Source organism: Elaeis guineensis, chromosome 7, assembly GCF_000442705.2.
Source record: "Elaeis guineensis isolate ETL-2024a chromosome 7, EG11, whole genome shotgun sequence".
Classification (NCBI taxonomy): Eukaryota; Viridiplantae; Streptophyta; class Magnoliopsida; order Arecales; family Arecaceae; genus Elaeis; species Elaeis guineensis.
In genome coordinates this window covers 99,705,329-99,729,206 of record NC_025999.2, presented here as the reverse complement: position 1 = coordinate 99,729,206, position 23,878 = coordinate 99,705,329, and the positions used below count along the sequence as shown (strand labels likewise).

General features: G+C 46.0%; 1 pseudogene; it reads right to left on the bottom strand.

The window, feature by feature from the left end:
• Positions 1–19,792: 19,792 nt before the first annotated feature.
• Positions 19,793–23,878, bottom strand: LOC140859084 (17.7 kDa class II heat shock protein-like; annotated as a pseudogene).

Here is a 23,878-nt window from a genome sequence, read left to right as displayed (position 1 = left end):
GAGCAAGTCCCAGGACAAAGAAGCAGCCTTCGGCTTAGGCTTGTATTTAAAGGGGAGTAGGAGAAGACCCGGTAGAACTCTGCCTCTTTCTTGGCTTTTGTTTTCTTCTTTAATTTTTTATTCTCGTTTTCCTCACCTGGATAGACCACCATCTCAAGAGTGATGGAGTGAGGAAATAACGAGAAAGGCTTCTTTCCCGTGGAGGAATGATGTGGGAGGGCGGTGAAATCAAATCCCGGAGCATATAGCACGGTGAAACACAAAGCGCGCGATCGGGAATCGGTGAAGTACAAAGGGTAGCGTGGCGTGTTATCCACCGTGGGATTTGACGCAGTCCCAATTAATACGGAGGCCTAAATTTGGCCTTGTGAAATACAAAGGCCAGCGTGGCGTGTTATCCCAATTAATACGGAGGCCTAAATTTGGCCTTCGATAGCAGAGGAAGAAAGCAGAGTGTGTGTGAGCATTAAATGTTGGTCAAACAATCCACCAGCAGATATTGCTACCATCCATCTTTACAGAGAATCTACAAATAAAACTCTCCGTTTTTGTTTTTTATTTTCTCAAATTTTATCTAAAAATATATTTAATGTATGTTTAGTTTTTTTTTAAATGATCCAAGGCCCAAATCTGATATCAAAAAAACCTTCCTGTCATATATCCTAGAAAAATCATATTTTATGTTAAAATTTTAAATTATGTAGGACAGCATTGTCTTGATTTATTTATAATAGAGGATGTATCTTTGTTTCCAAGATAATTTTTATCAAAATTTTTGTACATATCTTTATTTTTTTTCTTCTTTATTTTTTTATCTCTATTTTTTCTCCTTTTATTCTTTTTTTTATATTTTTTATTCCTTCTTTTTTTATTTTTTAAAATTTTCTTATCTTTCCCTTTTTTTTAATCTTTTTTTTAATCTTTTTTTTTGGAGATGGAGTTTTGGAGTGTCGATCATATTCCAATCCTCTTTTTTCTCATAAAAAATTCATTAGTACTTAAAATCTTGCTTTATACAATAATCTAAATGTGTATCAACAGAGTTACGTAGTGTTATACGATGTTTGCTTCTCTCACCACCACCCTCGCCCCCGGGCATATTTAGCTCGTGACTTTTCAAGTTAAAATATATATTTGATTAATAAAACATATTTGTAGAATCTAGAGGAGAACCCGGCACGAGTATAAACAGCGGTGAGGGTTACCTTGTACTCGCATGAGCTGCATGTGACTTGAGATGAGAAATGCTTGTTTTACCAATGCACCATCATATCATACGAAGGTAGAAATTAATATAACATGCTAAATATACCGATTCTAACCCAATTGCAATAAGTTCAAATGTTTTACCAAACAAAACAAAAAAAAAAAATCCCTTGCAATAAACATTTAGAATTTTCAAAGAATGGTAGTTGGGCTGGCGAAGATTATCTATGTCAGGATTTATCCAAAATCACAGGATGGTTATGAACTGATAGAGTAAAAAAGAGAAGAGAAAGTGCCACATACAATCCATAGAAGAGCAGAGTGGTGGGTGCATCACGAATTCTCCTACCCTCACACGCCTAGCTACTTTGGTAAAACCAAAGAATATGGCATCTTAATAATGAGACAGCTTTGCCGTTCGGGTCGCTCTTTTTTCAAAAAAAAAAAATCCCTTGCGAAAAATAGTTTAGAATTTTTAAAGAATGGTAGCTGGGCTAGCTAGAATTATCCATGTCAGAGTTCATCCAAAATCACAGGCTGCTTGTGAACTCAGAAAGTTAAAAAGAGAAGAAGAAGAAGTGCTGTATATAATCCATACAAGAGCAGTGTGCTGGGTGGCACCACGAATTCCCTTGCCTTCACATGCCTACTTGTCAGAAATTACTTCAGTCTCGTCAAGAACTAATTTGTAAAACCTAAAAAGATGGTATCTTAATAAAGAGACAGATTTGCCGTTTGGGCTGCTAACTAATAAGTTCAGGTTATATTTTTTTACGTAAAAAAGTTGTTGATCTTTTTTCATGGCACCAACTATCAGATCATGCATCACACAACTCTTAAAGCAGTTCGAACTTTTTTGTTCATCTGCATGCAGAGTTCTCATGGCAGCTATTGCGTGAATATCACGAAAAAAAGATGAATCATTCTTTTGGACGAAAAATACAATCCAACCACTAGCTAATAGGGTTTAAAAGTATGATGGTGGGGCAGTTGCTTTTGATGGATACCAATGCCTTCTTAACACGTTAAAAATACACGAATGGTGAAAGCAATACGTATGTGCCCGGTCTCATCTTATATATATTCCTACCACCGAAAAAATTATGGTATATGGTAGATTCATTTTGAAATTATAATTTATATTTCTTCCTATTTCCATCAACCGTCATATAACGCCATAAGTGGTTCAGGTAACCTCCCGGCACGAAAATATGAGGTGATAACGTGATATCTTGTTCTACTAAAATTATATCATTAATAAACAAATCAATCAAGCTTATTTAAGCAGGAATCAAGATAGCTTTGAACTTATAACCAGTCAAAACTCTGGTTATCCAAACTCATCTCGCGAATCATGATTCGAAGTTGCTGTCATGACCAAGTAACGTGGAATATATCAAGCAGGAGATGGTCAAAACGTGGGCTCAGCTCTTGGTGGCTTCTTCTAAACGTAACTCTTTTTCTTTTTTCTTCTTCTTTTTTTTCTTTTTTTCTGAAGGGTGGTGGTGGGGTATACAGGTGTAAAATTGTATTGTTATTTCCTGTGGTATGTACATCTGTGTCCACCGTTGTCCACAACCGACCTCTTTTAAATTACACTTGGCGATGGACTTGGTAGGATGTCAGATCAAGTCACATTTCACCATCTCAATTTTTTTTTTTTAATCATGGTGGTTGGATTGTCTTGTCTTCTAATTTGATGATTTTTCCCATCCTTCATCTAATTTGATTTTTTCATGTCCATTTTATCAAATAGATCACGTTTAGCTTTCTACAAAACCAAATTTACGCGGAGTTGACATGGATTTGATCAATTCCCCACTCTAGAATCATATTGACACGGCCACTATATTTTCTTCATCTTGCATAGTTTACATGGAGGAAAGAGATAATGTTGTGAGTGACTATTAGACTGATTCATTAAATCTGAGCCATGGAGCTCTTACATCATCTCGTACCCTGGCAGTAAATGGGAACCTTTTTTTTTTTTTTTTCCGGTAAAAAGCCACTTTCCTTTCCGAGAGGGGAGAGTCCATCCCTGCATCACCTAAATTTGGAAGGTTATGATCGGTCTAAGGCAACTACATGTTCCTGTGATCCTCTGACGAATCTTTGTCTTAGATCATGTCATAGCGTAAAATGGACAAGATTGTGTTCTAGATTTAGGTAAAGAGAACCACAATAGAATACATTTAGATCCAAAACCATGTTCTGAAAATAAAAATTAAAAATTGAGAAAAAAAAGATACATTGTCCAGAACTCGTCGCAGACAAGGCACAATTTTAACCATAGTTAGCCGAAACCGGAAACATTACTGTTGCGGCCAATCCCCTCGTCGCCTGGTCGTCGGGAACGAGCACATGCAAAAGAAAGTCCGCACTGACCGGAGGTGGCTCCGGCGGAGACCCTCCGACGGTCAAGTCAGAGAGGAGACTAGGCAACAGTGAAAAGAAAACAAGGAGCTCAACGAGAGAGGAAAAGAGAGAGAGGGAGCAAGCCCAAAAATTTCGAAGGGACCTCTAGCACTGTTGCATTCCCCGATATATATAGTGGAGCATGGTATGGCACCGTCATTAATGGCGCGGACAGTTGAAGAATTGTCAACTTACTGAAGACTGTCAAAGTCGCCGTAAAGGTGTCAGATCGTCGTGAGGCTGTCAAATAGCTAGGGTTGACCCATGCCTTAGGTGGGATAATGCCCCTAGGCGGTAGTGCCGCATGCCGCTGTCAGGACTGACAGTTTCTGGCAGTCGTACGGCGTCTGGAGGATCCGACCGACCATAGGTCGGCGGCCAGTTGAGGGGCGTCGGATGAAAATTTGGGCCCCCTCCGACAGTCAGTCGGGCACATTGCGGGAGCCGGGCATCGGACCCCATAGTGTAGCCGGTTGGGAGAGAGGAAAAGGTCCGCCCGACCGACGTATCCTCGGTCGGTCGGTAGCCATCGATTGGTCGGTAACGGCAGCCGTCGGTCGGTCGGTCAGCAAAGTCGGGCATCGGTCATGTAGGCCCGACGATGAGTCGGCGTGAGTGGGGTCGGTCGGTATTCTCCAACAGTTGCCCCCCTCCACTCCTGAGTCGGATGGTGCACTGGCCAATATCTTTGTTTGGGCGGCAGCGTCAGGCGAAAGGAGTGGATGTTCCCCGTATCAAGTTCCGACCGTACTGTGGGCTGATATAATGTCAGGCGCCTCATGAATGCCAGGCGATTCGCTGGCGTCAGACGTCCTTTATCAGATATCCCGTCGGCGTCCCGTCGGTGTCAGACGTCCTGTCGGTGTCAGGCGTCCTGTCCCGTCGGCGCCAGACGTCTCATCCCATCGGGAAGGGAAACCGTCGTTCCCGTCGCCCCCTCGGGGAAGCGAAATGTCACGGCCTCTTCACCACGTGGCAGGTGGCCATTGGGTCGGGTTGGTTCGAGCGGATGGAGGTGACGTGGCTCGATCTGAGGATGGGTGCGTCGAATCGTCGGGCTGACAGGCGGCCCGGATGACGCCACACGGCACGATCTGGGAATTCCTCGTTGGTCGTGCCTCCATCTCGACCGTTGGGAGGTACTATATAAACATGGTCGCCTGTATCCAGGTTTCTACCCCCTCATTTTGCTGTCGAGACTCTGCCCGCGTAGCCCCCCGTTCCAGGTACTCATCTCCGCTTTCCTTCTTCTTAGGAGTTCTCTCTTCTTCTTCTGAGGGCCTTCATCGTCTTCTCCTTTGCTTTCTCACAGTCTCCTCCTTCTTCTTCATTTCCTGTCTTTTGTTTTAGTCCATGGCTAGAACATCTCCACGAGGAGGTTAGTCGGGAGAGCCGACTGACGACCCTCAGTCGACCCCAGAGGTTGAGGTCTCTTCACTTTTGGGGCCGAACGTGGATCGGCTCTGGGAGCAATATTGCATCCCGGAGCAATTTCGGCTGTTCGCCCCTGGTGCCAATGGTCGGGTCAATAGCCTGCCTGAGGGCCAGGTGGCCTTCTACGTCGAGGACCTCCGGGCCGGTCTTCGCTTCCCGGTCCCGGAGTTCGTCCGGAACGTACTTGACTATTACGGACTGTGCCCGGCGCAACTCGCGCTGAACTCAGTTCGGCTAATAGTCAGTTTTGCTTTGTTGTGTTGGCTTTTGCCGACTGACCCTCAGATTTCTCTCTTTCGAGCCTTCTTCGTCCTCCGACCCCACCCTAAAGCCCGAGGGTGGTGGTACTTCAATCCTCGGAAGGGACTTTCTTTCATCACTGATCTTCCATCGTCCATTCATGGATGGAAGAACCAGTTCTTTTTTGCATCTTCTTCTATTCCATTGGGGTTTCCTACTCATTGGGGGAATCCCCGAATCCAACCGAACGAGAACAGTCGGGTGGAAGCTGAGGACCGGGAAGACTTCCACCGGCTGAAGGATATTTCGGTGCCGAAGCAGAGGGAGCTCGTCACCGAGCAGGCCCTATACGATGCCAGTCTCAGCCCGGTCCCTCGCTTAGGTTGGTTTTCCTTCTTCCTTCCCCTTTTTCCTTTTTCTTTTCTTTTATGGTGCTGACCATCTGTCGTCGTTTTGCAGATATGCCGCCGAGGTCAAGACTAACGGCAGCCGACGTACGTCAGTACGCCGTTCGGAAGAGGCCGGCACAAGGGGCCGGACCGTCGCGGCCTCTCAAGAGGCCCCAGGTGGCTCCGCCGAGCGAGCCGACTGGGTCGGAGGCGGAGCCCGTTATCGCACTGTCGGCGCCGACAGTGCTTGTCGAAGTCCCGTCCGAGGGACCGTCGGGCGAGGGCGCTGCTCCGCCCGAGAGAAGGGCGGTCGAGGAATCGGTCGATGGCGCACCGGCTGCTCAGCTGGTGGAGGAGGATCGGGAGGAGGCACGCGAGCCCGAGCAACCCGCGCCTGCTGCTGCCGCACCTTCGGGGGATACTCGGTCGGGCTCAAGCTTGCCATCCTTCTTCGACGTCAGGGCCTGGATGTCTGGTCGAGGGAAGGCCCCGATGGCATCCGACGATGAAGGAAGGTAGGTCGGTGGTGGGGGGTCAACCGACTTCCCACTTTCCGAAGGTGCGTCGGGCCTGGCCAACCACAACTTGACCAGGAGGCTGTGCCAGACGCTCCTTCTCCCAGCTGACATCGAGGCGATGAAGAATCAGCGTGTCTCCGACATGCTGTCTTCATTCTACCCGATGATGATCCGGGTGAGTCTCTCTCTTCTTTATTTCCATTATTGTTTCTGTGAGTTCGGTCTTCTGACGGTCGGTCTTATTTTGTGCAGCTGGTCTACAACATATCCGAGCTAGAGGCCGGATATCAGAGATTCGATGATCTGCGCGCGGCCTGGCGAGACAAGGTCGCGGCCGCCGAAGTCGATCGGGTCATTCTGGTCGACCAGCTGCAACAGTCGGTCGATCGGGAGGGCCGACTTGAGGGGGAGGTCTCCCGACTCACGGAGGAGGTCTCCCGGCTCACGGGCGCCTTGGCGACTTCGGAGTCTGAGGACGACGCCAAGAAGAAGTCCCAGACTGTCCGTCGGCTTCGGCATGAGAGGGACAGCTTCGCCAAGGAGCTGAAGGCCGAACGCGAGCAGCTCCGAGTAAGCCTCGGAAACCTTGCCAAGGCCGAAGAAGGTCTGTCCGTCGCCCAGGCTGACGCAGACATCACGAAGGCGGAAGCGGAGTCGGCAAAGGAGGCCATGGGTCGGGCTGTAGAAGACTTCCGCGACTCGGAAGAGTACCGGGAAGAACTTCTGGAGAGCGGCTTCCTCTCGTACCGGGTGGGGTACGAGGACGCTCGGAAAGCTGTTCGAAGCTTGTACCCAGAGCTTGATCTCAGCAGCATTGTTCTGTCAGAGTCGGAGGCCCCAGCTACGGAGGAGACGGCTGACCCATCACCGGAAGGCCTCACCACCAGGGCGGAAGCCGAAGAAAATGCGGAGCAAGCCACCGAAGATCAAGCGACCCCGACTCCCGAAGCCCGAGCAGATTCGCCGACCGTCCCCGGCCGTCATCCAGTGGAAGAAGCCGACTCTGAGGGCTAGTCGATTTTTTGTTTTTGTTTTTCCTTTACTTCTACTTGTCATACTTGTAGCCGGGCTTCAGCCCAGTTTTGTAAATTTGTCCTGATCTTCAATGAAATCAAAGTCAAAGTTTTTTGGACTTGAACTTTTTTCCTCTGCATGTCTTTCTTTTTTCATGTGTTGTGGAATGCTTTTGAACACATAAGTCGCTAACTCGATAGATTAGTTAGGACGTTCGGTAATGCACGCTGCCGCGAAGGCAGAGAAAACCTCGATTTTGGATCAGTCATCCGACGGTCGAGGGCTTGAGTCGGACGTCCGTCGCCCGGTTGTGAGTCGGGCGTGTTCGTCGAGTCGAAAGTCGATCGACTGTCGGGCAAGACTCGACAGTCGGATATCCTTCGACGCATTCAATCGAATGTCGTCCGACGCGTTTAGTCGGGGAAGCGATGATAAGTCGGATCCTGATACCCTTACATCGGGTACTTTCGCCGCACCGCACGATAGATGGTGGTAAGTCGAATATCCTTCGACCGACCGTAGCTCGGTCAGTGAGTCATGAATGCGACAGTGGTCGCGTCGTGTGATAGACGGTTGTAAGCCGAATATCCTTCGACCAGCTGTAGCTCGGTCGGTAGGTCGCGAACGCGACAGTGGTCACACCGGCGTCTCGCCTTTCTTTGGTCGGGGCTGAGTCGGCAAGTTAGCCAGTCGTTTGGCCTGAAAATTCGACCGTAGAAGGAGTGTAACTCCCATTGTCACGGATCTTTCGGCCCTTGTAAGCGTCCGATACATCGTCGGCTATTGGGTCGTCAGTTCCGTGTGGATGTTAAGTCCAAGTCGGGACGTCGGGACTCGTCCTTCTTGGCGAGTGCCGACCATCAGTCGAAGAGTTGAGACTCCAAAATTTGAAACTGGATTTGTATTCCGAATGAACAGGTACAAAGTTCATTGGTGATACAGTTTTAGGTTGTCGGCATTCCAGATCCGGGGAATGGGGTTCCCTTCCAGAGTTTCCAGTCGGTAAGCCCTTGGCCCGTAGGTGTTTGCCACCATGTAGGGCCCTTCCCAATTCGGAGCTAGCTTCCCTTGGTCTAGAGGCTTCGAGACTTCTGTCTTTCTTAAGACTAGGTCCCCAGGCCTGAAAAGCTTTGGCTTGACCTTGGCGTTGTAATATCGGACTACTTTCTGTCGGTATGAAGCCATGCGAAGTTGAGCCTCGTTTCGAAGTTCGGGGAGGAGGTCTAGGTCGGCCCTCCGGCACTCAGAGTTGTTCGGTTCTTGATACTGCTCGACCCTGGTTGATGGCAGCCCGATCTCGAGCGGTATCATTGCCTCCGTCCCATAGGCCAAATTGAAAGGTGACTCCCCGATCGAAACGTGGGGGGTCGTTCGGTACGCCCACAGGACGGAGTTCAACTCCTCGACCCAGAGGCCTTTAGCTTCATTCAGTCGGGTTTTGAGCCCGTGTAGTATAGTCCGGTTGGTCACCTCGACTTCACCGTTGGACTGTGGGTGCCCGACCGAAGTCAGTCGATGCGTGATGTGAAACCTCGCGCAGAAGTCCCTGAAGTCTTGATTGTCGAACTGTCGTCCATTGTCGGTGATGATGGTATGCGGCAATCCGAACCTGAAGATGATGGACCTCTGGACGAAGTCCTCCATCTTCCACTCGATAATTTGCGCCAGGGGCTCGGCCTCCACCCACTTGGTGAAGTAGTCGATGGCAACGACTATAAACTTTCTTTGGTCCGATGTCGGAGAAAAAGGACCGAGAATGTCGACCCCCCACTGGGCGAAGGGCCATGGAGCGACAATAGGAGTGATTTGGCTGGTTGGTCGGTGTTGTATGTTGGCGTACTTCTGATATGGTTCGCACTTCCGAACCAACTCAGCCTCATCCTTCCTCATGGTGGGCCAGTGGTAACCCTGCCGCAAGACCTTGTAGGCCAAGGATTTGCCACCCAAGTGACTCCCGCAGATCCCTTCGTGCACTTCTCTGAGTGCGTAATCTGCGTCAGTCGGTCCCAAGCACCTAAGCAAGGGAAGGGAGAACGACCTTTTATAGAGTCGGCCATCCATGATCACATATTGGGAGGCCGACCATCAGAGCCGCCTGGCCTCCGTGGGATCTTCAGGGCCGATCCCGTCGGTCAGGTACCGAACAATCGGATCCATCCAGCTTGGTTCGACCGTCAATTGCAGCACCTCCTCGACCTTGTCGATGCTCGACTGCTCGAGATTCTCCACAAACGTCCGGCCTAAAGAGTCGAAAGCTGAAGTCGCCAGCCTGGAGAGTGCGTCGGCCCGGGCGTTCTCCGATTTGGGGATATGGGAGATCTCGAAATATCCGAGGCGCGTCACAAGATCATTCACTTTCTGAAGATATTTCGTCATTGCCGGGTCTCGCGCCTCGAATTCACCTTTGACCTGCCCCCACGATTAGCTGAGAATCGGAGAATACCCGGAGGCTGTCGATCCCAAGTTCCTTCGCCATCCTCAAACCGGTGAGGAGCGCTTCATACTCGGCTTGATTATTGGAGGCTTTGAAGTTGAGTCGGAGGGCGTACTCGGTGACTACCCCCTTCGAGCTGGTGAGCAAGAACCCGGCCCCGCTCCCCTGAGCGTTTGAAGCTCCGTCGATGTGCAGTACCCAGGTGGACATCGGGTCAGGCTCGGAGTTCGCAGCTCCTCCGGGGTTTTCGCCTTCCGACCCTTGGTCGGTCGTCGGGCATTCTGCGATGAAGTCGGCCTGGATCTAGGCTTTTAAGGCAAGTCGCGGTCGGTACTGTATGTCGAACTCGTTGAGCTTCATCGTCCACTTCGTCAGTCATCCCGATGTGTCGGGTCGGTGCAATATCGCCCTCAGGGGTTGGTTGGTGAGGACCACAATGGCATGCGCTTGGAAGTATGGGCGGAGTCGTTGTGCGGAGACGGTCAGGGCAAAAATTATCTTTTTTATCTCCGAATATCGAGCTTCAGCATCGTGAAGCACTTTGCTGGTATAGTAGATAGGTTGATGGGTTCGGCTCTCATTTTCTCGGACGAGCACCGAACTAACCGCCTCGGGGGAAGTGGCCAAATAGAGATACAGTGTCTCTCTGACTTCTGGCTTCACAAGCAATGGCAGAGAAGCCAGGTACCTCTTCAGATCCTCGAAGGCCCGTCGGCACTCATCCGACCAAGAGAAGCCCTTCACCTGCCTCAGGGTCTTGAAGAACAGGAGGCATCTTTCGGCCGACCGAGAGATGAATCGGCTGAGAGCAATGATTTTTCCATTCAGCTGCTGGACCTCCTTCTTGGTGTTCGGGTGGCGCATGTTGATGATTGCCTTTATTTTCTCAGAGTTAGCCTCAATTCCGCACTGAGAAATGAGGAACCCGAGAAACTTCCTCGAGGTCACCCCAAAAGCACACTTAGTCGAATTCAGCTTCATTCGGTGTCGTCGCAGAGTGCGAAAGGTTTCTTCAAGATCCCAGACATGATCTACAGTCTGCGCACTCTTTACCAGCATGTCGTCCACATATACTTCCATATTACCCCCGATCTGATCTTTGAAGACCTTGTTGACAAGTCGTTGGTAGGTGGCTCTTGCGTTCTTCAATCCAAAGGGCATCACTCTGTAGCAATAGAGACCCTTGAGGGTCAGAAGGCAGTGTGCTCTTCGTCTTCGGGTGCCATCCGGATCTGATTGTATCCGACGAAAGCGTCCATGAAGCTGAGCAGTCGATAACCGGACGTCGCATCTACCAGCTGGTCGATCTTCGAAAGTGAAAAGCTGTCCTTTGGGCAGGCCCGATTCAAGTCGGTGTAGTCGATGCAAATCCTCCACTTACCGTTGGCTTTCTTTACCATGACAACGTTGGCGAGCCAATCGGGATATGTAATTTCTCTGATGAAGCCTGCCTCGAGTAGCTTATCCACTTCTTCGTCGATGGCCTTCTATCTTTCAGGAGAAAAAGACCTTTTCTTCTGCCTCACCGGCCTCATCGTCGGGTCGATGTTGAGTCGGTGGGTTATTATCTCCGGGGGGATGCTCGACATATCTGCTGCCGACTAAGCAAATATGTCGGCGTTTGCCTTCAGCAGCTCTGCCAACCGTTGTCGTTCTGGGTCGGGTAGCTGAGACCTGACCCATACCTGTCGGTCAGGATTCTCCGCTATCGAGATGGGAACGAGCTGTTCGGTCAGTGAACCCCATTCTTCCTCCTCCCGTTGGTCTAGCTTGTCGATCGTTAGGGAGCTCTTCAACTCGTCGGTTTGAGCGGAGATCTGAAAGCATCGACGGGCGAGCTGTTGGTCTCCACGCATCTCTCCGACTCCATTTTTGATCGAAAATCGAACCAGGAGATGGTACGTCGAGACGATCGCTTTGAGGGCGTTTAGTCCGGGTCTTCCGAGTATGGCGTTGTAGGCCGAAGACACCTAGACGACCGCGAAAGTCAAATGGACTATGCTTTATCATGGTTCGGTACCAACCGTCATGGGCAGAGTCACTTCTCCTTCCGTCGTGACAGCATCCCCAACAAAGCCTATCAAGGGCGTAGAGACTCTGTTGAGTCGGTCGGTCGATAGTCGCATCCGGGAGAAGGTCGAGTAAAACAAAATATTCGTTGAACTTCCATTATCTACAAAGATTCTTTTTACATCATAGTTCACTATTGTTGTCGAGACAACAACAGCATCGTCGTGGGGAGTTTGGATGCCCCGGACATCATCTTCTGTAAAGGTAATTACGTCATCAGGGTGCGGCTTCTTCGTCGGCTCCCCTCCAGCAGACGTCCCCGAGCCCAGTCGTTTGGAAATCATATTGATGACCCCGACCGTTGGCTGATTAGTCATCGCTTCTTCAGTTGGCTGGAATCATCGGTCAGCAACTGGTTGAGTCAGCGGGTTCCTCCGAAATTTACCGAGATATCCCCGACGGATGAGAGCTTCGATCTCATCCTTAAGCTGGATGCATTGCTCGGTATTGTGGCTGTGGCCCCGGTCGAATCGACAGTACTTCCGTCGGTCGAGGCCTTTTGCCTTCAGAGGCGGAGGCCGTCGCAGGTACTCTTACCCTTCGATCTCCATCAAAATCTGTGCACGAGGAGCAGAGAGAGGAGTGTAGGAGTCATACCTGGGGCGTGTCGGCCTTGGAGTTTGCCGTCGGGGCGACCTCTAGTTCTGCCGTGGGGGTGAGACTCGACCGTCGGTCGGGGGCCTGCTAGGTTTGGTGGGGTCCCGACCCTTTCTTCGCTTCTCCTTCGGGCCCTTGAACTCGATCAAGCGCCGGTCGGAGGCTCCTTCATCCGCATGTATGTACTTGTACGCGTGCTCCAATAGTTTGGCATACGTACGGGGGAGGATCTTGTCCAGGGAGTAAGTGAATCAGAATGTCCTTAGCCCCCGTTTTATGGCCGAGATGGCCATGTCTTCGTTGAGGTCCCGAACCTCAAGCGTGGCCGCATTGAATCGCGTCACGAAGTATTGGAGCATCTCGTTTTCTCCTTGTTTGAGGGAGAAAAGGCTGTCCGATGTTCGCGGCGGCTTCCGGCTGGTGCTGAAGTGGGCCACAAAAGAGTACTCGAGCTGCCCGAAGGAGTGGATACTTCCCGATCGAAGATCGGAGTACCAGGCCCTGGTGGCTTTGCGAAGCGTGGCAGGAAAGTCGATGCAAAGGAGAGCGTCAGTTGCCCCTTGAATCATCATGAGAGCTTTGTAGCTCTCCAGATGGTCGATTGGGTCGGTAGAGCCGTCGTAAGGCTCCACGTGCGGCATCTTGAACCGACTGGGGATCGATTCATCGAGGATGAGTCGGGAGAGAGGTTGGGCGGTCTGAAAGTCGACGTCATTTGAAGACTTCTGCCCGTCCACCTGCAGCTGGACAAGCCGACAGTCGATTTTCTCGAACCTGCGTTCGTAGTCGTCGATCTGTCGGTGCTGGGAGACCCCAGGAGTGGAGTCTCCAGAAGAGTCTGAGAGAGAGGCGGACGGCGTTCGCGGTCGCTTCTCCTTCCTTGCTCGTTCCAGCTGGGAAGGAGATGGCCGTCGAGACCGACGGGTGTCACACCGCGGGCGCCCCTCCTCCTCTTGGTGGGAGCGCTAAGATAGGTGCTCCGGAGGGGGTGACGGAGATCGGTGCGGACGTCGGCGGTTGCTCCTGGAGGGCATCGGGCGCGCCGTCGGTTGCTCGACCGATGAAGGCGGCTGTCGAATCGGTTGCTGTTGAAGGCTTTTGACTGCGTCTGTCAGCACGGTCATCTGCCGCACGATTGTCGCGATCTGTGCCTCCGTGGTCACTGCGGGATGCGGAGAGCTAGGTTCCACCATGGAGGGTGGAGGAGAGGCCTCTTCCCGACGGGAAGAGCGCCTCGCCGATCCAGTGATCCTCGATCGCTGAGCTCTTATCTTTGTCATCTTGAAAGATGTTTCAAGTTTCGTGGGGGTCGCAATCCCTGGTGCTGTCAATGAAGCACCAACTTGTCACTGCGAGATCCTCCCCCTTTCTTGGCGCGCCAATCTGTTGCGGCCAATCCCCTCGTCGTCGGGAACGAGCGCCTGTAAAAGAAAGTCCGCACTGACCGGAGGTGGCTCCGGCGGGGACCCTCCAATGGTCAAGTCAGAGAGGAGACTAGACAACAGTGAAAAGAAAACAAGGAGCTCAACGAGAGAGGGAAAGAGAGAGAGGGAGCAAGCCCGAAAGTTTCGAAGGGACCTCTAGCACTGTTGCCTTCCTCGATATATATAGTGGAGCATGGTATGGCACTGTCATTAATGGCGCGGATAGTTGAAGAATTGTCTACTCACTGAAGACTGTCAGAGTCACCGTAAAGGTGTCAGATCGCCGTGAGACTGTCAAATCGCTAGGGTTGACCCATGCCTTAGGTGGGATAATGCCCCTAGACGGCAGTGCCGTATGCCGCTGTTAGGACTGACAGTTTCTGGCAGTCGTACCATGTCTGGAGGATCCGACCGACCATAGGTCGGCGGCCAGTTGAGGGGCGTCGGGTGAAAATTTGGGCCCCCTCCGACAGTCAGTCGGGCATGTTGCGGGAGCCGGGCATCGGATCCCATAGTGCAGCCGGTTGGGAGAGAGGAAAAGGTCCGTCCGACCGATGTATCCTCGATCGGTCGGCAGCCGTTGATCGGTCGATAACGACAGCCGTCGGTCGGTCGGTCAGCAAAGTCGGGCGTCGGTCATGTAGGCCCGACGATGAGTCGGCGTGAGTGGGGTTGGTCGGTATTCTCCAACAATTACCATACCAGAGAAGAATACTTGTGTTAAATTATTTGTGTTCGTATTACATGGAACCAAAGGTGAATCACAATAAGCTCTATCTATTGAATCAAATCATCTGACTCCTTGCTCAAAATGCCATGCGATGCTAAATCTTGCAAACCTAACCGGCACATAGTTTCAAGTTGTGCAATCTATTATTTGAGCCGGATCATGGAAGAACCCTGTAAGGTTGTATTTAATAGCTGAGAATTTCTCCAGATTGCTGATAATTTAATATAATAATCTGAATTACTGTATTTGATATGATTTTTGGATGATAATTTAAATTATCTTAGCAATCCAGATTATCTCATGGAAAGCAATCTGGATTGCTTTGTGGAGGGATGACTATCCAGATTATCATTTCTTTGATGATATTACAATAAAAATTTTAAATAAAATTATTTTTTAAAAAAATAATATAAAATTCATTGTCCGACCCTCCTCCTCACTCCTCTTTGTGTGCGTCCCCGGCCCACGGCTCCTCCATCTTTTTTTGTCTCTTGTGAATCCTCTGTCTTTATCCCCCACCATCCCCTGTGGCTTCTCCATTATCATCCCCACCACCTCCATGGCTCCACATGCGCCCGTCCCCTCTCCCTCTCTACCCCCAGCGCTCGAGGTTTTCCACACTTCTCAGCCCGCCACTTCTCCGTACTACCACCACACCCACATCATTTTCGTTATTTTTCATCAGAAAAAAGAAAAGCACCAAAACAAAATTATTGAAGATATTTTAAAAATTTAATTTCATATTATCGATAATTTAATTGTCATATCAAACATGTTAATCAAAATTTTTAATAATTTTACTATAACATTATCTGTATGTACTAAAAATAATAATCAATATTATTGATAATTGAATGATAGTAATCTATCCTAAAAGTAATCAATATTACTTTTTAAGATTTCTTAGCAATGCACCAGATGCAACTTAAGATACAAAGATAATACCTTCTCAATTGATCCGCAGAAAATGGAGGGAGAAGTATGATCAAATATATATATATATATATATATATATATATATATATTTTAAAAGAAAATAGTTTGTCAAAAAAAATTTATATGAGATGTGAAAAAATCACTTGTTATGCTTGGGCATCAGCTTTCTAGATAATGATATTTTAATGAGAAAAAAAGAAAATTCTTAAACAAGTCCTATGATGATGAACTCCGTCATAGAAATCGTCTTCCCCCAACCCTCATTCCAGGGGAGAAGGACGGCTCGACGAGACCCTGGTCCATGCCCAAGACCGACCCCCGACCGAGAGGTACGACTTCATCGTCCACGCCGTGATCGACGGTCAGGTTCTCGCCTTCTAAGTTTCGAAGCGCCCGGTGGCCGACGAGCTGCTCAAAGAGGCCACCAAGGCCTTCGAGGTCGTCGTATTCACCGGAGGGCTCACGCAGTACGCATCCCTCGTACGTGCTCGATCGACCACCTCGATCCCGGAGGGAAGATCACACATATCACACCGGCTGTTGCGGGGCTTCTGCAAGGAGATGGAGGGGAAGTTCGTGAAGGATCTATCGGTGATGGGGAGGGGTTTGGATCATCGGGTGGTGAGTGCGGATGAGGACCCGAGTGCTTACGCATTCCAGCGGGAGAATGCAGTTCAGAAGGTGATGAGATTCTTTGACATTGCTCCTCTCTGTCAGCTCAATATCTTTGGAGGCCTAAAGCTAAAAATGAAGACGGAGTCAGGGAGAGACCTTCTTCCGGACTCCGGCTTTCGAGAAACGAAGACGGACCGACGGACCGTCGGCCCGACGAACAACCGGAGCGGAGGGGGAGTGTCGAAAAATAAAAAAAAAATGAAAAAATTTACCGGTGGAGGCCGGGGGTGGATCGGGATGCCGGAAGCGAAGGCTGGAGGAGGAGTGTCGAAAAACAAAAAAAAATGAAGAAACTTACCGATGGATGTCGGGGGGTGGACCGGGATGCCGGAGGCGGAGGCTGGACGTCTGGATCGGGACGCCGGAGGTGGGAGGTGGAGGCTGGACCGCGATGCCGGATGCGCACGAGCGGAGAGCCTCCTGGGAGCGGGGGGCCTAAGGCAAGGGCTTCGGTGGTCTTACCCTTCAGCCGCCCCTGCTCTTTGAGGATAGACGGGTATGCCATCTTACACCATCTCTCACAGAGCACGAATCAGAAAGCGCAGATCTGATCCGAGCTTGTCCATTTGTTTTATGAGATATGGCCGATTGATCGATTTCAAGATAGGAGTAGAGTCCAGTTACTATCAAAGAGAGCCTTTTGGGTTGCACCTCTAGCAAAACATTTCAACACTTCAGTACAAGCTGTGCAGGCTGATTTGGTGAAATATAATTAGGGCAGAGTTTCCTACTCTTGTTACTGATCAGGTGACGCAATCCTTCCATAGCCACAATGGATTTGAGGAACATAGCATCTGCATATGAGATTTAACTTTAAGTGTAAAGCTTGCATCGAGTTTGCACTGGCAGTTGATTTGATTGTTCAAAGGTGAAATTAAGGATGCTTAGTTAATATTTAAGAACCTCACTGTGCTCTGGATATTAGTTTTACTTTCTTTTTTCTGCATGATTTGATCATTTTTGATCTTAGAATACTTATAGCCTACTCAATGAGATTTGTAAACATACTAATCATTATTTAGCATAGGCATGTTTTTTACCCTTTTTGCACAGCAAAAGAAACGGAGAGCCGACCTAGGCATCCTTTCATGTCACATTTATCTGTTACCAGTATTGGTTAAAATGTTTTTAAGGAGAATCACATATATAAGAAGATACGAGAGACCTTTATTCAGTTATCATAGCACAACATATAATTGGAACAAGAATCATAAACATTTATGGTTCTCCTTTTTATTGTAGTTCATCCATAGTAAACAGGCTGCTATTGCCAACTTCCAAATGCTTTATTTCTTTTTCAATGGCGCTCTCCAGATAAGTAGATAGACTCATACTTCAGTTTTCCCTGCATGCATGCAACAATACTGGCATTAGATCTTGTCAGTAGTTGGAGAGATGATGTTTCAGTCTATGCGACATAGTTATGTCTCATGGGTAATTAACATAGATCGATCTTTCAATATTCCTTTGCAATAGCATAATCTGGTGATAAGAAGGATAAGCCATATCTTCCGTATCATAAAAACATATAGCTTTGTATATCAAAATAATTACCAAATTCCTTTCTTTTAATGCCTTGGAGGACAATTCTTAGAGATCAATATGCTAAAGAAATATGGAGCAGCTGATGAACCATCTAAAAAAACAATATAATTATAACTTTGGCACAAAACAATACACCTTCAAAATTTTGTTGTGTTTGTATCATGAATTCAACATATAGTTTATTGCAAGTTCCCTCAAGTACACAGAGGTCCTTGTTGTCTTAGCTTATAATACGAGCAACTAATTCATTAATCACAGCCGATGAAAGAAGTTGACAACCGTGCAGGTGAAAATTTGTAGTCGATCAATTAATCTCATGGATGATCAAATACTTAAAAAATTAAGTTCATAAGCAAAGAAAAGACCTACGATTCACACAGTGCTGCAGTTGGCATGGCTACTGGGGAACAGGAGCTCAACGTTGCACTGAGTAGTGACATTGTGGGCTTTCTCAGGAGTGACCAGCGGGTACCCTTCCATCATGCTCATAAGACAATGGCACACCACTGCCTTCCCTATGTATGAGCGAGCCCCCGCCGCAACCACTGCAGCACCAGAACAACAGAGTTGTGATGGCTTATTACCAATCGGGTTCATGAAGGAGGAAAAGCAAGGCAGAAGGGGTCCAAAAACAGGGACGCAAGCGAAGGTGCCCATTGTCATGGGTACGCCAAAGAGGAGGATGAGGAACAGCAGACTAAATGAAGTAGAAGAGGCCATTAGTTTTGTCCTAAGGTGGAGCACAGGAAATGGTCTACTACAAGTTTGAGTTGATTAAAATTAGGAGGGACTGTGGTGTTTAAATAGGACAGGAGAAAGAGAATGGAGGAGAAAAGTTGGGGGCTTTAATGAGGCGGTGAGAGGGATATCAACTGGAACCGGAGAGAGCCAAGGGCGCATTTATGCACGATAGCAAATGGAACATGACCTTAAGGTGCACATGTGGGGTATTATGTGACTGAAATAAATGAAAAAAACTGATCTTTTGAGCAATTTGATACTGTCATTTGCTTAATCACATGCAAACTTTTCTCTTCTTTCGTCACAGTGAAACCAAATCTAGATACCTTTGAAAGGTAAATCTTCCAAAGGTTCTGAGTCTAAAGTCGAAGCTCACATGGCTTGTTTGGTAAACATCTGAGTAGAGAACCGATTCTTGAGAAGAAAATTGGACAGAACTCGATCACAATTGATTGAGATAATGAAATTACATGAAAAGGGGAAAAGAAGAAGAGCCTACCTCAAAGAGGAAAGAGAAAACAGAAAACATCCAGGAAACCTACAACTTGATCCACAAAGACTAAAATACAACACTTCTTCAGAGTGAAAGTTTCTAGTGGAGGATATGATGCAGCATGTCACAGTCTGTTTGGTTTCTGTGGAGCTTCTTATCGAGCCGGGCTCCTTTTGATTTTGGTGGGCTATAAAGTTGTTTGCGCTCGCTCATGCCATAGCTGAACTAAGCCCAAACAAGCTCGTCACTCATCTGATACTGAGCTGTTTATAAGCAACTTGGTTCGTTTACATCCTTACAAGTCTTGTTGATGATCTTGTTGCTGATCTCTTGCCATAGTCTTTTGTTGGGTTTTATGATAAGCGGACAGTCTTATAATTCCCCGTATAATATAAGATATCAAGTATACAAATTGTTCTCAATCAGGAGTTCAAAAAATTGTTTCATAAGTAGGTACGCTAGTCTTGGCCGTATAGTAATTGTCACATTGGATTGACAACTAATTCTAGTTCTTGTACCCAAGAGATCTTGTTACATATCATTCACAAACATCCAGACCAACAATTTTTCATTTCTTCAAATATGAAAGCCAAGAGCTTTCTCTCATTTGTATAGTATTTTTAGTTAGTCGACTTCCATATATCCAAAAGTAACTTCAGCCACAAGGTCCATCACCAGGCTGATGGAAAGAAGGCATGATATTTTCATGCAAAAGAAGACTTTAGTGACAGGCTAACTCCATCCAGACCAAGTAGTGTCACATTAGAACTTGCCCACCAGGTTAACAAGGATACCACCACCATGCAAGATGTCTCATTTTTCATGGCAGATGGTCCAAGAAGTCTTATCCTATTTTCACATAATTTGTTGCAATATATAGAGATACATATATTACGAAGAACAATGGTATCTAACTTACTACGTCATCCTCTCATTCAAAAATTATCTGATTTTGGATTAATGACGAGCTAGTTTTAGAATAACAGAAACATGTCTCACTTGGAAGCAGGGATTTATATTACTTATAACCTTTTTATATCCTCCTAGTTACAGAGCCATAATTACCATTGAGCAAGTCATGCAGTTCATGGCAAAAGAATTGGATTTTTCAATTGATGCTCTCTGATTAAAGCAGCAACCACCATAGCCATGTGACTGCACCTGATGCTTTTATTTCCATCCTGTATATTTCCTTTTCTTGGTTTCTGAACCCTCATACCAAAAGCTTTTGAAAGGACATAAGAACACAATATACTGTCCTTACATTGATCTTGCCAGTGCACATGTGCATACTGGTTCTTCATCTTTCACAGAGTCTTGGGAGAGTGATTTGCAGAAAGCCATCCCTACATCCAAAGTGACCACCCTCAGTGAATTATGCAATCAATATGAACAGCTACTGACATACCTACATTTTCACAGGCTCTTCAAGTGTGGGTTTGTAAACCTTGACCATATAACCATGTAAAGAACTCACAATGCTGTACGGATCTATTTACGCTTAATAGATGAGGAATATGAAAGAATGCAAGCTAAAACTTGAGAATATAAACTTAAGTTTGGATGGTCTGTTCTACAGTGTGTCATGTTTTTCTACACAACAATAATGTCTAGACCACATCAGAACTTCCCATGGAATAGAAAATTCAGAATTTGCCCTTTCAGCAAAGGACAAACTCATGAAGACAGATCACATTTCATGTTTTTCAAATTTGAGAAAAAGGAGATACACCTGCAGACTTAAAAAAAAAAAAATGCAGTAATAATATAAAAGAGTGCGATGGAAAATTTGCCCATCAGGTTGGAAAGATAAGGTCAAAACTGAGAAGGATATGTAGCAGCTACATGATTGACTAAAGTGATGATAATTTGATCATGCAAAAAAGAAGCTGGACACGGCGGCTGTAAAAGTAACTGCTATAATATGTCAAAATGTTCAAAGAAAGGTGGAATTTAAGTTTAGGAGGATTCTAAGAAGGAATCAACAAATGTCCAATTTCAGACAATCTGGTAGTTGTAAAAAGAAATCAAGCATGGACACGTAAGGCCATTAAAAAAGAAAGGGACGGAACAGGGCTTGTTAATTGATCACCTGCATTAATGTTAGCATCCACTTATTGACCTAAAAGAAAAACTAATAGCAAAATCTTATAGTGCAGATTTTGATGCATAGTGTGCCTTTGACAAACTATCCAATCTGTGGTTGCATCTTTAGCAGTTGCCATTAGAGCATCAAAAGAGTATGACAAAATTAGCATTCGTGGCAGTTGACCTTTTCCATAGGCCGTGCTATAACATCTCGCTACAAGTAAAAGGCAACAGTTTAGCTTCCAACAAATGGAAGAAGCTAAAGAGTGATTCATAGATGGAAGTATCTTTCAGATCCATAAGAAATTATCTACAAGTAATTTCTAGGAATATGCATAAGGATGAAAAATAAATGAAGAAATCACTTACACAAATTCAGCTGAGACACTATCCTTGTTCACATCAATTGGAAGAGCCAAACGACTCGGAATGGCCCCTGCAAGATCTCCCTCTGGTGATAAACAGGGTTTGAGTTTCCAGCACAATTGGGCATTCTATGCTGCTGAGTTGACCGTTTACCTATTATGGTCAGGCTATAAACAAATGACAAGGGTATATCAGTATCAAAAAATTAAAAAAGACTACAGTTAATAGCAGTCAGACTAACATATAATCCTAACGAAAATCATAGTTTATCTAACATCAAGCTATAAGCAAGTGGATTGAAAACTTAGGGAGATAGTGTGGAAGATCAAGTTAAGTGAAGAACAATCTTTAAACAAAACCCAGACTGAAAAATATCATATTTCTAGTCATACTCATGTTCTACACTGGTCAATCAATTGAACAGTATGAACAAAATTTTAGCCTAAAGCTTGTAAAGAAAATGAAGAATGGAGACAACATCAAAAGGTTAGGAAAAAAAATAATTGTCACAATCTTGTTCATCTGCAGGAAGCTCATAAGATGAAACTTGGTAAAATTACAACTTATGGATGATTTGAAATTCTATACATAGTACAAAAGAAATAATACTTGTTAAACATGATCTTGTAAGTCTAGTAAATGGTAGGGTTAGAGTATAAGATGAAATTTGGTAAAATTTACAAGTGATGGCTGAATTTGAAATTCTATACATACTACAAAAGAAATTGTACTTCCTAACATGGTCTTGTAAGTTAAGTAAAAGGTAGAGTTGGTTTATAAGATGAAACTTGTAAAATTTACAGTTGATGGATGAATTTGAAATTCTCTACATACTTCAAAATAAACAGTATTGGTTAAACATGGTCTTATAAGTCTATTAAAGGCAGATTTATGATGATCAGGCTCAAGTATAAGAAAAACGAAGCTATCTTAATCGATCTAATTGGATTAGGATTTGAGCATGTTAGTAATTTTTGAAAATAAATTATGCCATACCTTTGGTTATCCACCTCCACTCCATGTCAATGAGGTTGACACCTGGAAGCTCGACCGTCACAACATAATTTGCCCCCGACTCTGCAACATCCATTCGAGGTGACCACTCCATCCCTGCATCAAATTTCTTTATGAAAGCATGGAACAAAAACAATAATTTACAACAACCCTTAGCCTCAGAAATACATGTACAGACAATATGCTTCAAGGAAAACTGAATATACCTGACAAATGACATTAAAAAAAAAAGACCTATATAGCTTGGGTTGCATAAATTCTCATACCTGTGTATCTCTAGTCTGGTGTGAGCATGGTAAAATTTCTAAAGCATGTTACTTTATCTAGTTGCTGATGAGGTTACGCTGACATGATGATAATGTAAAGGCTAATGTTCAATAAGTTTTAGGAAGTTGCATACCATTAGAAATAGAAGTTTGTCTTGTCCTGCTGCATAAAAGCTGCGGTTTCTTAATCTTTCCACTACCTGGTCTCGCAAATTTGGGATGGTCATTAGAAGATAGTGTCAAATCTTGTTTCACAGAATAATTATCTCTTGATATCGATAAGGTGGATTCTGTCTGAACCGGTCTAGAGAACATCGGCTTTCTGAAAGGCTGGCAAGAAGATTCTCCCTTGGCAGGACAGGAATTCTGCTGAGAAGAAATACCAGGCCCAAAATTCTGAAAAGAACAGAAAAAGGCATCTCATATGGTTTTCACCAAGTGAAACTTTGGCCAGTTGCCCCTGAAAGTGGTCTCAAGAATTTGCCATAAAGTAAAAGAACAATCACTACCTGTCTGGTAGAAACTTGTTGCATGAAATAACCTTGAGAGACAGACCCTTGGCGTGCAAAAAGCAATCTATTATCACACCGTGGTATTATAGTGCTGAGAGTGCTACTGCAATTCTGAGGTAAAGATTAAAGAGTCACTATAAACAGAGGGGTGTGATATAGCAAATGCAACATAAACCATACAACCATACAAAAATCAAGTTTAAGGCAGAATTCGCTATTGATATGTATAAAACTCCAAGCACAAAAATGACAAAAATGATCCTTTCACTGAACAGGAGTAATCTATTCTTGAAACCATGACATCGTTAAACAACAGCGTTAGAACTATCATGCGATGCTGCTGTAACATTCATACATGATACCCGTTATCTGTAGGCAGTTCTATTTGTTTATAACACAACAGAGGTTACAGTGATCATCATTTAATCATGTTGCGTAAATAAAATTTCATATCAAATATAATATATGATACCAACACGTCACCCACTCACCCCACCAACTTCATCAGTTGGCACTTTTCCTGGGGCAGTATAAATATCTGAAAAGCTGATAACTTTTGGAGTTTACATCACCCGACAATAATCTTAATTTTATCAACAATCTCTTCCTGTATAACATTTATAGCTAGTTATGTTAAAGAAGTAGCAAACACCGCGAGAAATTCCTACCCATCACAAGAACAAAACTTGTTCCAAGATATCATTGCTTCATATAGAGAAGTCTTGGTGATGGGCATCATAAGGAGACTTACCATGGGAAGAGGTGGGGATT